The sequence below is a fragment of the Trifolium pratense genome, linkage group LG4, assembly GCF_020283565.1.
Source record: "Trifolium pratense cultivar HEN17-A07 linkage group LG4, ARS_RC_1.1, whole genome shotgun sequence".
Lineage (NCBI taxonomy): Eukaryota > Viridiplantae > Streptophyta > Magnoliopsida > Fabales > Fabaceae > Trifolium > Trifolium pratense.
The window spans coordinates 44,157,650-44,170,837 of record NC_060062.1 but is presented as its reverse complement, the minus strand read 5'-3'; the positions used below and the strand labels follow the sequence as shown (position 1 = coordinate 44,170,837).

The 13,188-nt window shown below is 34.0% G+C and overlaps 2 long non-coding RNA genes and 1 pseudogene across 2 annotated transcripts; 2 read left to right on the top strand and 1 right to left on the bottom strand.

Annotated features, from left to right (window-relative positions):
* The first annotated feature begins 527 nt into the window (after window positions 1-527).
* Window positions 528-1,444, top strand: LOC123923863. The gene is made up of 2 exons (XR_006814505.1): window positions 528-1,009; window positions 1,121-1,444. It is a non-coding gene; the product is annotated as an uncharacterized LOC123923863 (long non-coding RNA).
* A 1,883-nt stretch (window positions 1,445-3,327) lies between these two features.
* Window positions 3,328-4,057, top strand: LOC123923862. The gene is made up of 2 exons (XR_006814504.1): window positions 3,328-3,620; window positions 3,740-4,057. It is a non-coding gene; the product is annotated as an uncharacterized LOC123923862 (long non-coding RNA).
* A 510-nt stretch (window positions 4,058-4,567) lies between these two features.
* Window positions 4,568-9,696, bottom strand: LOC123923861 (annotated as a pseudogene).
* Window positions 9,697-13,188: the final 3,492 nt, after the last annotated feature.

Genomic DNA, 13,188 nt, shown 5'->3' with positions numbered 1-13,188 from the left:
GTAATGATAAAAGTAGGGAATAATTTGATACATCATCAACAACTCACAAATCATGTGTGACTTTAAATACAGTTATTATTAATTAAAGTTTACACTTAAGTCATTAGGTTTGATCTAGTGGCGAGAGATTTGAGTAGTATGCATGAGGTCCTATGTTCGATCCTTGTTGCAACATTGTAAAACAAAAAAAAATTTCTGTTTTACACTTACAACATATATAAATAAAATTCTTAAAACAGGACCAAATGTTAATTGATTCAGTGGTGATTGACGCTGAACTTGGTAGGGAGGACCATAGTTCGATCCTCCGCAACTGCATTTAGGATGAGACTGGAACCACTTGATGCCAGAACTCGCCCCGAACTCTGGACTACCAGGGCCCCTTCCCATAGGAACCAGAGGGTGAAAACCCAAAAAAAAAATTCTTAAAACAATTCACAAGCTGTACCTTTTGCGAAATTGTTAGGTCGGATATTGCGACCAAAGTTCAAACCCAGCGTCTTCATTTCATCTACTTATGGGTGAGTTTTTAATGGCTATTGTCATTTCATCTATCTATAAAAAAAAATATTCTTGAAACAATTACTTACTAAGACATGTGTCACATCCAAATTATTTGTTTTTCTGCCTAATAATATATTTTACCATGCCTTGGCTGCTAGGCATACTATATGGGCAGATTAAAACCTAGAAAAAAATTGTAAATTTAATTTTCTTTCCATTAAACTTCGCCAATGTCTTGACTCATAGAAAGACTATATGGGTAAATTAAAACAGATTAATAATAATAAATTGAAAATATAACAACAAAAAATCTCAAGCCTGTTCTCAAAACTTTCAAGCTAGATCATATAAAAAAAATTCAACTAGTATTGTCATCTCTTTGGTCTACCTATCTTGCTTTCTATTATATATTTACATATTTTATAAATCATGAGTTCCTTTACTAGCAAATTCTTCATTGTCTTCACATTCCTTTGTCTTGCCCTTCTCCTTATTTTCACATGGGGTACAAATTAACTAAGCACCTATATTTATTCTCTTGTGCTTCTTCAATTTTAAGCCTTATTTAAGTTCTTAATTTACTTTATTAATTTTTTTTCTTTCTTGTAATGTGTAGAGGTGGAGGCAGAATTATGTGCATGGAGAAGTATAGCATGGTTAGGGCCTTGTTCTAGTAGCTTGGACTGTAATTCAGTGTGCTTGGAGTCGGAAAATGCAACACATGGTGCTTGTGGAGGCTATGGTTTTGATTGCATTTGTTTCTTCAATTGCACAAACTATTGATATTTTGAACAAAATAATAAGAGTTTAAAGGATATGAATACTTATTGTAAACTAGTTTACATTTCAATAAAAACTGTACCAATATGTTCAAATGACACCTTTCATTTTAAACAAGAAGACAATTGTGAAATTATCACAATAATCTTTAGCGACCTTACCTATACTGTCGATAATACAAGCCCCAAGGTTAAGTTCCACAACAACAATTCTTGAATATGTAGCCTCAAGGCACACCACAAATTCTACCTTTTATAGTAGAAGTAGCATGGACTATTTTAAACACCGATTAATGAAGCAAAAATAGTAATTTAATATTGGAGTTTATGCAGTCAACTCCTCAAAAGTTCAAAAGTGTTCTTTTCTATTCAAAATTTTCTTTTTTTGATTTCCTTAACCAGTGTCCCAAGAGCACCGGTTAGCATGACCCTATTTTTTATTCTTCCATGATACCGCTCCTCCAACCATAAGAGAAAAAGTCACGCGAAATATGAAATTCTTTCAGTCCACATATATATTAAGTTTAAATCCGAAGAATTGTTGATCTTATTGTTTATGTTTGAATATATTTTATCTCTGCACTCTTTTTTCCTTCATCAAGATTTTATCATCCTTAGTAAGATTTTTAATGAGGCGGAGAGATTATATTACACCTTGGGTTTTGGTGTCTAGCCCCCCAAGGTTCCTTTGTATCCTTCTTATTTTATTTTACTTTAATATATTTCACTAGGGTATTTTTTAGGTGGCTTTTTAAGGGTGTCATTATAGTTGAGATGTCTTAGATGCCACCTTTGTACTCTTTTCGCCTTTATAAAAAAAGAGGCATGATATTTAAACACAAAATCTCAAGCCAAATTTTTGACAACGTATGGGCATTACAGTGTGCACGGAAACCAATAAAATGGATTATATTATTTAAAAATTGAAAAAAGTGTTTGGACAATATATTTGTCCTATTTGTGTTCATAAACTGTGTCAGCATAACATTTCTCATAAAAAAAACTATACCATACTCCCAAATGCTACAATATATGAAATGTTGTATGAGTATTTTTTTTATCAAGTAGTCTAATAACTAGAAATTCACCACTTGAAGTAAATAAGTGGAAGATCTGGGTTCGAACTTCAATCTTACATATAAAATGCAATATTCTTACCAATTAAGCATAAGTTCTACATAACTTGTGTGACATTTTTTGAGCGGTCGAGTTTTGATGTAATGTTTAGCTTTATAAATGAGATATTTAACTTCGAGAAATATTTAACGGTTGATGGGCAACATTAATGTATGTCTAATGTAACAATGTAATTCATTGTGAAATATTGTCATTGTTGGTCAATTACAAAACACAGTAAATTTTTTTTGAAGAATTTCTCTTTTATGTTACACGGGTTCTCCATATTAGTTACAGAACCCTCTCAACAACACTGCCACTCTTAAATTAAGAATAATAATACTCCATCCGTCTCAAAACTTTAGTCATTTTGGAGTTTTGCACGGAGATTAAGAAATAATAAAAAATGATAAGTAAAGTCACTTTTACCCTTACTTTATTAAGAAATAGAAAATATATTTAATTAATGTTTTAACTTTAGGAAGAAGTATAAATGATAAAGTATCACTAAACGTGCATTGATTTTTTTAAAAGGACTAAAGTTTTAGGACAAAACTAAAAAGATAAAAAGACTAAAGATTTGGGACGGAGGGAGTACCATTTAACAATTTTTTCGGTAGATAAACAAAATAAAAATAGTCATTAAAATTTTAACATTTCTACCGGTTGACACAATTAATTAATTTATATTTCTTCAAAAATAATCAATTGGTCAACCTTAATATTCTCTAATATTTAACACTATGGTTCCCAAAAACATATGCCACGACCCAACAACAAAGATGAAGCCAAGAAATCATATAAGATATCACCTTAATTAGGCTGTATCATTTATTTTATTTAATTGATAATATTCATTCCTTTAAAGTTGTTCAATTAATTAGCTAGTCAACCTTAAACCATAATCATAAAAAGAAATAATATTTAACACTATGGCTCCACACCACATGGTTTTCACCTACTATTATACCATATTTTTGAGAAAATAATTTTGCCACGCAAACTCATAATTAATTCATTCACTTTTAATTTAAGGAAATTAATAGTTCTATAAATTTGAGTGATTTCAGGTCAATTACATTCCATGCAAAACACACTGATAAGAAGAAAAAAATATTCATTCACATATCACTATGGGAAAAATCAGTGCTTCACTTGTTCTAATTCTCCTTGTTGGGGCAATGTTTCTTGATGGTTATGGTGCTGAGGGTGTTGGAACTGGTAATCCACCAAAGAAAGAAGACGATGTCTATAATTCTCGAAAGTTTGGACAGTGTATTGATTGTATGATTTTCTATAATGTGTGTGTGCTTAATCCTTTCCTTTGGCCTTTGTATCAGATGTTTTGTCCTTCTAAGGATCTGAAGTTTTGTCCTGGTAGCAGTGAGGCTCTTCACCATGCAGGTCATCTTCCATGATCAGAGATATATATTCAAGTCATGGTTTGCTTGTGTGAGTTATTAATATATATATACCTATATGACTATATCTATATATAATATATCTAAAATAATATTGTGATGAGTAAGAGGGTATTTTTACATCACAACTTTATAGCTAAATAACCTTTATGGGCAGGGCAGGGTCTCTTCTTGGGGTATATGTCTTGTGGCGGAGTGATATGATATAATATAATATAGTTTATTTTTGTGTGTGAACTTTGTATTATGGTGCCATCTTATTATGGTTATTATAAATAAAAGTATGGATCTTCTGTGCCTCTAGCAAAAATCTACTACTTGTCCTTAATTTGCAACTGCAAAACCAATTCTTCAGTAGCTTTTGTTCCCTGTGGCACAAAGAAAACCTTAATTTGTCCTTAAGTTACATGAAGACACATAAATTGTTTTTTTTTTTTTTTCCTTTTCTATACAAGCAAATCACACTTAACAGAAGTTTCTCATTTAAATTAAAGAACAAATTTTATGCAAGCAAATCATACTTAACAGAAGTTTGTCATTCATAAGCAAACAACAAATTTTGCATATACAAAGTCTGACATCTCATGAATTGTTATGCAAGCAAATCACACACCATTATTAATTGCCTAAATTTGTCAGGTACAATTCTGCTGCACCAGGTTTATATTCAAAAAGATAATTTGATCAAGTAAATTTGTTTGTTTTATGTGAAGTAAACATCAGAATCGTTAGAAATGGAACATTGAATGAGAGAAACAAAAACATTATACCCTGAGTTTGTGTCTTAAACTACACCACGAAGTAAAATTTAATTTTCAATATACAGAAGAAAATAAATATATGAAAATAAATATTTGAATGAGAGAAACAAAAACATCATACCCTGAATTTGTGTGTCTTAACAAATATACACAACACATGCAACAGACTATTAAGACAATAGGTCTGCCCGATAAAAAATTGCCGCGATCTCTATTCTGAATCAAGCATAAACATTCTCCAACTCTCATTCTTGACAATACGAGATGGTTCTACTTTCACATCAGGCGATGATTGTACATCCTCTTCAGGTGATGGCTATGTCTTCACATTAGGTGATGGCTCTGGCTCCAGTTTTGCATTTGTAGATGGATCATATATTAGATAGACAGCCGTCTCCTTAACATCCAATCCATGACCAATAGCTACAAAAATCTCCACACTGTCACCAAATACTAAAGTTGATATTACACCTTGCCAATCTTCATCATTGAACGACATTATTGTATCCCGCTTGTAAATCTGGATAGTGAATTTTGTATAATTAATAATCAAGACACTAGTGAGACATTCATTTGGGAGGTTTTCAGGTGTTGATGAATAAAGAACACACGAAGTTATTCCCTTTAAGCAGCGATCACTATTCTCAGGCACTTTGAAATGTACTGAAGGTCCTTTGCACTTATAGGCTAACCAAGAAGGATAATTATCACCCGGAAGGAAACAATCACTAGAATTGGTTCCCAATCCCTGTTGTATCATGAACATGTGCTTAGTTATATATGTAACTCCAATTATCTTATTGCAAATGAACATTTTGTGGCACTATTTATCGTGTCAAAATAACACATAAAAATATACAAGTTAATCGAATTAAAGCAGGCAATGTAGTTCCTTTCCAATTTCTAACAACCCGGCTTTCACAGTAACAACCGTATGATGTTATCATTAAGTACGAATGGTTTTTTGTAGACATGCTAAAATGTCTGGCTCAATACTGGTTTTTAAAAATGCCTTAGTTTTATTCCAGTCAATTCTAGCAAGTAAATCACTTCTTCATGAATATAAAAGGCATGTGAGCCAACGTATGCAACAACTTGAAGCATTGTTTTCCAATTTCTAACAACTCGGCTTTCACAGTTACAACCGTATGATGTTATCATTAAGTATGAATGGTTTTTTGTAGACATGGTAAAATGTCTGGCTCAATACTGGTTTTTAAAAATGCCTTAGTTTTATTCCAGTCAATTCTAGCAAGTAAATCACTTCTTCATGAATATAAAAGGCATGTGAGCCAACGTATGCAACAACTTGAAGCATTGTTTTCTAATGAAGGAGATGAAGTAAATGAAAAAAGGATGTAGTTATCTCAAAATTAAATTCACTTCTATGTTACACATCTGAATAAATTAGTTTATCTGATAGATACCTGAATAAATTTCTTGTCACTTTCAGAAACCTTTATACTACTATTTAATGTAATAAAGAAAAAGAAAATCATTCCATGTTCTCTTAATTAATATCAGTTAATGGTGAAAGGATAGAGAGGAACCTGTGATAAGGTCTTCCCAAGAGTATCGATGACTATTTGGGAGCTCCCCATTCCAATCACAAGTGATCTCAAGCAGATATTTGAGATCAGTGGTCCATGTGATGTTGTTTCCAACTCAACAAAATTCACATCATATAGATCATCAAGAAATCTTCTTAATTCTTGAGTTAATTGATTCTCTGAGTGGAATTGAACCCAAACACTTCTAAGTTTTGTAAGGATGTTAGGCATTGGTGATTCATAGCCCATATTATTACTCTCTACTATATCCAAGGAAACTCGAGACAATGAAATGCCTCCAAATGGAGAAACATCGGGTAGGGAATTTATGGTTGGTGACATCCAAGACTTGATGAGAGAAGGAAAAACATCACGTGTTAATCCTTCATATCCACATAGAGATATATATGCAATGCTTTTTGATCTTAATATTGAATAGGGCACTTCTTTGACACCAGAATTGGTTGCAATTAGAGTCGTCAAGGATTCCATTTGCAATATATCTTCTTCCAATTTGTCAATCTTTGAACAACCAGAAAGAATGAGAGTTTTCACTGATATCAATCGATACACCTCTCTCGGGAGATTGTCAAGACTTGTACAGTCCCTAAAATTTATCAGAAGGAGGTTCTTGAGATCTCCAATGGACGAGTGTACCTCAGACAAACTTGGACAATCCTTCATAATGAGTTTTTCTAAATTTGGTAATTTTGAAAAGTCAGGGGTGCTTCTCAAGTACTTGGAATGACTGAGATTGAGTACTTTTAACTTCTCCAACAACTACAGAAAAATAAGAGAAGAAGATGGGAAATGAAAAGGTGCAACAGATTATAATGTCATCAGCCTTTGAGTTATAAAAAAAAATATTGTACCTTGGTCTCCTGCCAAACTTGTATAACATTGCTATATTTTAATTCTAAAACAACTAGATTTCCTAGTTCGAAGTCATTCGGTGTAAAGTTGAAGTTAGATCGTTGCCAATCAACCCATCTCAGTTGATTGGAAATTAACCCATAATCTCCAATGAGGTGAACACCATCGAGTTTTAAAAGCCTCAGCTTTTTCATCTCCTGGAAAGCTTTAGTACCGAATCTAATTCTGGCTGTTCTTTCCAACTTTAAATTCAATCCCTCAACAGTTTCTGTTCCCTGCATGCGAAGTAAAAAAATGTGATAAAAGTAAGGGAAAATGTTTATCATTTGGCTTGCTTGCTAGAAAAGTAGGTAGCACCAAGCCACGAACACTTGATACTGAGGGTGTGTCTTGTATCTAACTCACGTCGGTGTCAGACAATATACCAAAATGTGTGATTATATTCAATTATTTCTTTTATTTCAACTTATTGCCATGGTGTCCATGGAGCAGCCTAAGGACATTTGTAATGAACATGAGAATGCAACTGATGCATCCAAATAATTTCAGCCAACAGTTATGAATAGAAAAACTAGTCCAGAAACAAACAAAGAGTCTTGTGATATTGATAAAAATTATAGAAGATGCTTTAAAGTTCTTACAGTTTCATTTGACAAAACTTCCAGCACATCCTCAGGAAAACACAATCGACTATGCTTTGCAGGCTCTTTTGGTGAACTTTCGCCAACAATTGCTCTTCCCATGTCACGTAGCAAATCATGCATTCGAAGCTTTTTATTCTTTTCAACTTTTAGGAGGCTCCGATCTATGAGGACAGCTATTCCAATATCAGCATGAAGTCCACAGCCATTAAGTATGTCTGAAACATAAGCTCTCTTCTTTCCAATGAAGAAACAACATATGTCAAGAAATATATCCTTTATCGTATGATCTTCTAAACCATCGTAGCTGATTCTCAGTTTCTGTAGCACTTGATTGTTGGGAATCTTCTCTAATTTTGATAGGGCACTTTTCCATTCTTGTTCCGTCCTCTTATATAAGTAAGATCCAAGGACTTCAAGAGCCAGTGGTAATCCTCCGCAATAAGCAACTACATTTCTAGAGAGTTCACTAAACTCTTTTTTAGGACTTTGTTGTCGAAAAGTTGAAGGGACTGATTTTCGTCCATTTCTGTCATTGTGAAGACACGGTCAGCACCAAGTGACTTGAGAAGGTGTAAATCTCTAGTTGTAATAATCAACACACTTCCTGAACCAAACAACTCAGGATTTGCACACAGATTTTCTAATTGATCTGCTTTGGTCACATCATCGAATACAATGAAAGCCTTTTGCCCCCAAAGTCTTGTCTCGATCTTAGTTATCCCCGATGCAATGCTATGAATCTTCTGCTTTATTTTGAGGAGATCGGAAAGAAGTTGTTGTTGTAAATGAGTAATCCCTTTACTATTATTATTACTATTATCACAAACTTCTCGAATACTTTCAATGAAACTGGTTCTACCCTCGAATCTACGATGGATTTGATTGTAGATGGCTTTGGCCAGCGTTGTTTTCCCGGATCCACCCATTCCCCATATCCCTATCATACAGACTTTGCTTGATTGATCATCAATAAAGTTGGTGACTGTTTGCACCCAGGATTTCAATCCAATCGGATATTTAGTAATAGACAACAATGAGATATCTAGTTTTGTCGAAATGTCCTCAGTAAGTTTCTTTATCAGTTCAGCTTCATTCCTTGGGTAATAAATAATAATAAATAATAATAATAATAATAGTTATTATAAAGACAAAGAATGAGCATAAATTATGAAATAATACTAATCTCAACAAAAATTGGCTTTATCATCGAATAAGTATTGATTACCTCGAATTGGAGGCATCGAAGCCAGATAGATTTGCAACATCGTTAAGTGCCTTCCTCCACTTGGACATGAGACCTTCAGTTTTTCTTGCCTTACTCATCTTCTCGTTACCAGTAAGTTTCAAGACTTTTCCAAAATCACCTGTCTGTTTACGGACAGATGACGCGTTAACATAGTAAAATAGGGGTATAACCTCCTGGCCATAAGTATTTTGGCATTCCATGATGTGTACCAGTTCATCAAGACACCAGCTAGATCCTGCATATTTTGGTGAGAGAACAATAATACATATCCTAGACCCTTCTATTGCCTTCTTTAGTTGTGTTCCCAGCTTTTTGCCCTTTTTAAGCTTCTTATCGTCAAGAAAAGTGTAGATTCCCGCGTTAGAGAGTGCAGCATATAGATGAGAAACGAAATTGCCGCGAGTATCCTCCCCTCTGAAACTTATGAACACGTCGTATATCCATGGATGATCGGACTTATAAGCACGAGATTCGCGAGGATAGGATGGATCATTGGACTTATCATTATTGATTCCCATTCCCTTGAGAGATAATTTTAAAAATGAACTATAACTACCGGATGGATGATGATCGGACTTATCATTTTTCTTGTCTCTGACACTTGAGAGCACGTCGACTTTCAGTGGATGATGAGAGGAGAAAGACATTGTTTGGATGGATGGATTTCAATGAAGTCAACGATTACCAAGACAAAGCACAAATGCAGAACAAAGACTTGGTAATCGTTGGAGAAATGTTGTTTAAATACTAAATAAAATAGATAGACTTATATAACACTAACACACAAATGTTAATAAAGAAATTGTGCATTTAATAGTTAAAGGTTCGTTTGTTCAGCATGATAACAGATGCAAAAATGAGAAAGTCTTCTATAGACATTAGGCACGGATACAACACCTAATTTTGGGCACAACCAATAAAATCTTTGAGGGCACATAAAAGGTAACAGGTGAAAAAGAGTTACCATCTTTCCTCAAATTTTTTCTTTGCTTTTTCATATACGAAGCACGGACTCCGACAGGAACACCGCGACACGACACGAAAATAGATATCACGACACCGCTAATGTAAAAAATATAGGATACCGACACCGCTACATATTTATAAAACATATAAATTGAGAATCAAAATATATACATGTAAATCTAATTTGAGTAAGTTATTTTTTTAAAAAAATTTTAATAGTATTTTACCTTTATTTATCCATATAAGATCAAAAAAATTAAAAATATCCTAATCAAAATCTAATGTTTTCGATCCCTCATTGATCAATATTGTTGTTTTTACGTATCTTTAACTCTCGTAGATATGTCTGATATGTGCATAAGAAGAGTATAAGTAAAGAAAAAATAATTATTTTTGAGACACTTGTCCGACACGTGCCATACGAGTGTTTTATAGGTGTCGGACACCGATCAAAGGAGTGTCAAACTAAAGAAAATATTAAATTTTTTCCGATACCTATATGAGCTATCCGACACGTGTCAGACGAGTGTCATACGAGTATCGACACCGACAGTGTCGGACACCGAGACACGCCTAATGATAGAGGTGTCTGTGCTTCTTCCTAGCTTTTCACTCTGCTGCTCAGTTCCAACCTCTGCCTAAGACGAGATCAGCAAAGAACTGAATATTTTAACCATATACTTTGTGGAGGTTGGTTGGGTCAATGATTTTGGGATTTAGGGTTCCAATTATTTTGAATTAGTAGAGAATCAAATTGAATCGTAGGATTTGTTTTGGGCTCTTTAGTGACTCTTTTCATCCCAATTCTGTGGTGGAAGAATGAATTTGAAGCAGTTGTTTGTTTCTCTTGTATGTGTTTTGTCCAACAAAAGAGAAAAATAAGTTCTTACTAGGATGAACGGTAAAAATAGAGAAATTGGGAATGGAGGAGGACGGAGGAAGAAAATGGTGGTGGCTGTCGTGAAAGAGAGGGAAGGTAGCCGACTGCCGGCCATGATATCTATCTGCTGCAAATATATCTGTCTGTCTGGCTGGAATGTCACTGCTTTCAGGTAAATCAATCATGTATGGTTTCTATTTTGGAATGATTTGCTTATGTTAAGCTTCACTACATTACTATCTCAGTCTTTCAAATTGTAACATGCAATCAAACAGTAAACACTTATTTTGGGACTATTTGAACATCTACAATAATCTCCAATTTTGGCTTTTGTTATTAATTTTTAAGATTAAATTGGGGTTTCCCTTTTTGGGAGCCTAACTCAGTTAGCAGTGACATTACAATATGTAGAAGCTAGAGTTCCGAACCTTGAATTTTCCACTTATTCATCTTTTAAGCTAGAGATACTTATAATAAGCTATGATGTTACATCTTAAATTTATACATAGAGGTTACATCGAAAATATTATGTGCAAAAGATACTTAGAATATGCTATGAATGTTGTTTCTTTATCAGAAAGGACAGAGCCTGTGTTACTGAGATACTAAATGGTTATGAACTTTATGCTCATACTGGAATGCATGGTTTAATAAGAGACATGAGATGAGAAATTGTTTGTGAACGGCGAATGTTCAGCGAAAGAGCATGGGAAGTGTAGTTGACTATGGTTTCGCGAGGATGTAATGATGTTTTGTCAAAAAAACAGTGTAAGAATTTTCTCCACATCAAATTTTGAACTTTTTATTATCCTGTATAATCTTATGAGGATCATAAAGTTTTGTTTGTCTCTGGAATGTGTTTCACTTCATAAGTATTGGCTGAAAATTGTGGGATTCATAATCTGAATGTGTTTGTCTTGTGTTCTTTAACAAATGTATATGTGCTGGTTTAGTGTATGGCTTTCTAGCATGTACCTTGATACTCTCTGTCTGCCCAGGAGCGAGCGTAACGTCCAAACTACAAGAGCCTCTCTCGCCCATCTCGTTGGAGGGGGGCTTATAAATATAAATGACTAACTTCATAAAGGATCATCTTCTGAATAAGTATATTCATCACTAAGTTCTACGTAATAACATTTGGCGCCAACCGTGGGGCCGTGTAAACAAAGTTTCTCGGCCACAGTAATTAACAACAATCATCAGAAACTATGGCCGGTGGATCCCAACAGGATAACGGTCCCACAAATCAGCTAAAGGTGACGGTGGAGGAGGTGCTACGGCAAAACACAGTCCTTTGCGCCGCCATGGAGAAAATCGAGCAAGAGCATGCTGCTAACGATGGCCCAAGAGATGAAGTCCTTGCAACACAACCTCTTGCTCAAGCACTTTGGGATGCTCCCGTCCCAAAAAACTTCAAGATCCCGAACTTACCTACCTTTGAGGGGAGAACTGATCCTTTGGAGCATCTTATGGCGGTGGGAACTCAACTGGCGATCATAGGGGCTGCAGAACACTTGAAATGCAAATTACTTTCAGGTACCTTGAAGGAACCAGCCCTTTAGTGGTATATGGGTCTCCCGAATAACTCCATAGCAAGTTATGGAGATTTCCATAAAAGTTCATACATCAGTTCGCCGGCTCTAAGCATGTTAAGGTCACGACCACCAGCCTCTTTGGAATTCGTTAAAATTCCTCAGAGTCGCTCCGTTAACATCTCGCCAGATTCAGCGAAGCCACTATTTAGGTCTCGAACCCTAACCATCACCGCTTGTTGCTTACTGCAGGGAGTAGGGGGTACGTGGACCGTTGCGTGTTGACGGTCGGTTCATTCATCTCAAGTTTTAGGGACTTCTATTTCGTCTTAGGATTAATTAGAAGTTGATGTATTTTTTGTCCTACACGCTTTTTGTGTGACTCACTGGGTTAGGTTTATTTTATCCAAATTTGTATATATTCCTTTTTTCTTTTTTTAATATAATAAAGATATATATATATAAAGGATTGAGGCGAAATGTGTTTTATCCCTTGATGTCTGGATGCTCTTCGCCTTATATAAAAAAATTATGGACTATTACTCTCTTTTATAAAATCAATTCTCACCCTTATCTATGATCATAACTATATATTTTATTTTTTATTTTAAAATATTATATTTACTTAAAATAAAATATTACTTTTTTTTAAAAAAAGAAAATAAAATATTACTTATTGTATTTATAAGTAGTAAAAATTACTTAATTAATTTAAATAAATTAAAATTTATTTAAAAATATGACCATGCCTATATGTTTATATCACGTTTTTTTTTAACAAGCCAATGAACAATTTTATATTGCGTGTTATTCCTTCCATGAATTTTGTTTATATATATATAGACTAAATATATTAGTTATGCAATGAATCTAAAAAAATAAATTTTATTTATATTTTATCACAAAAGAAGTATGT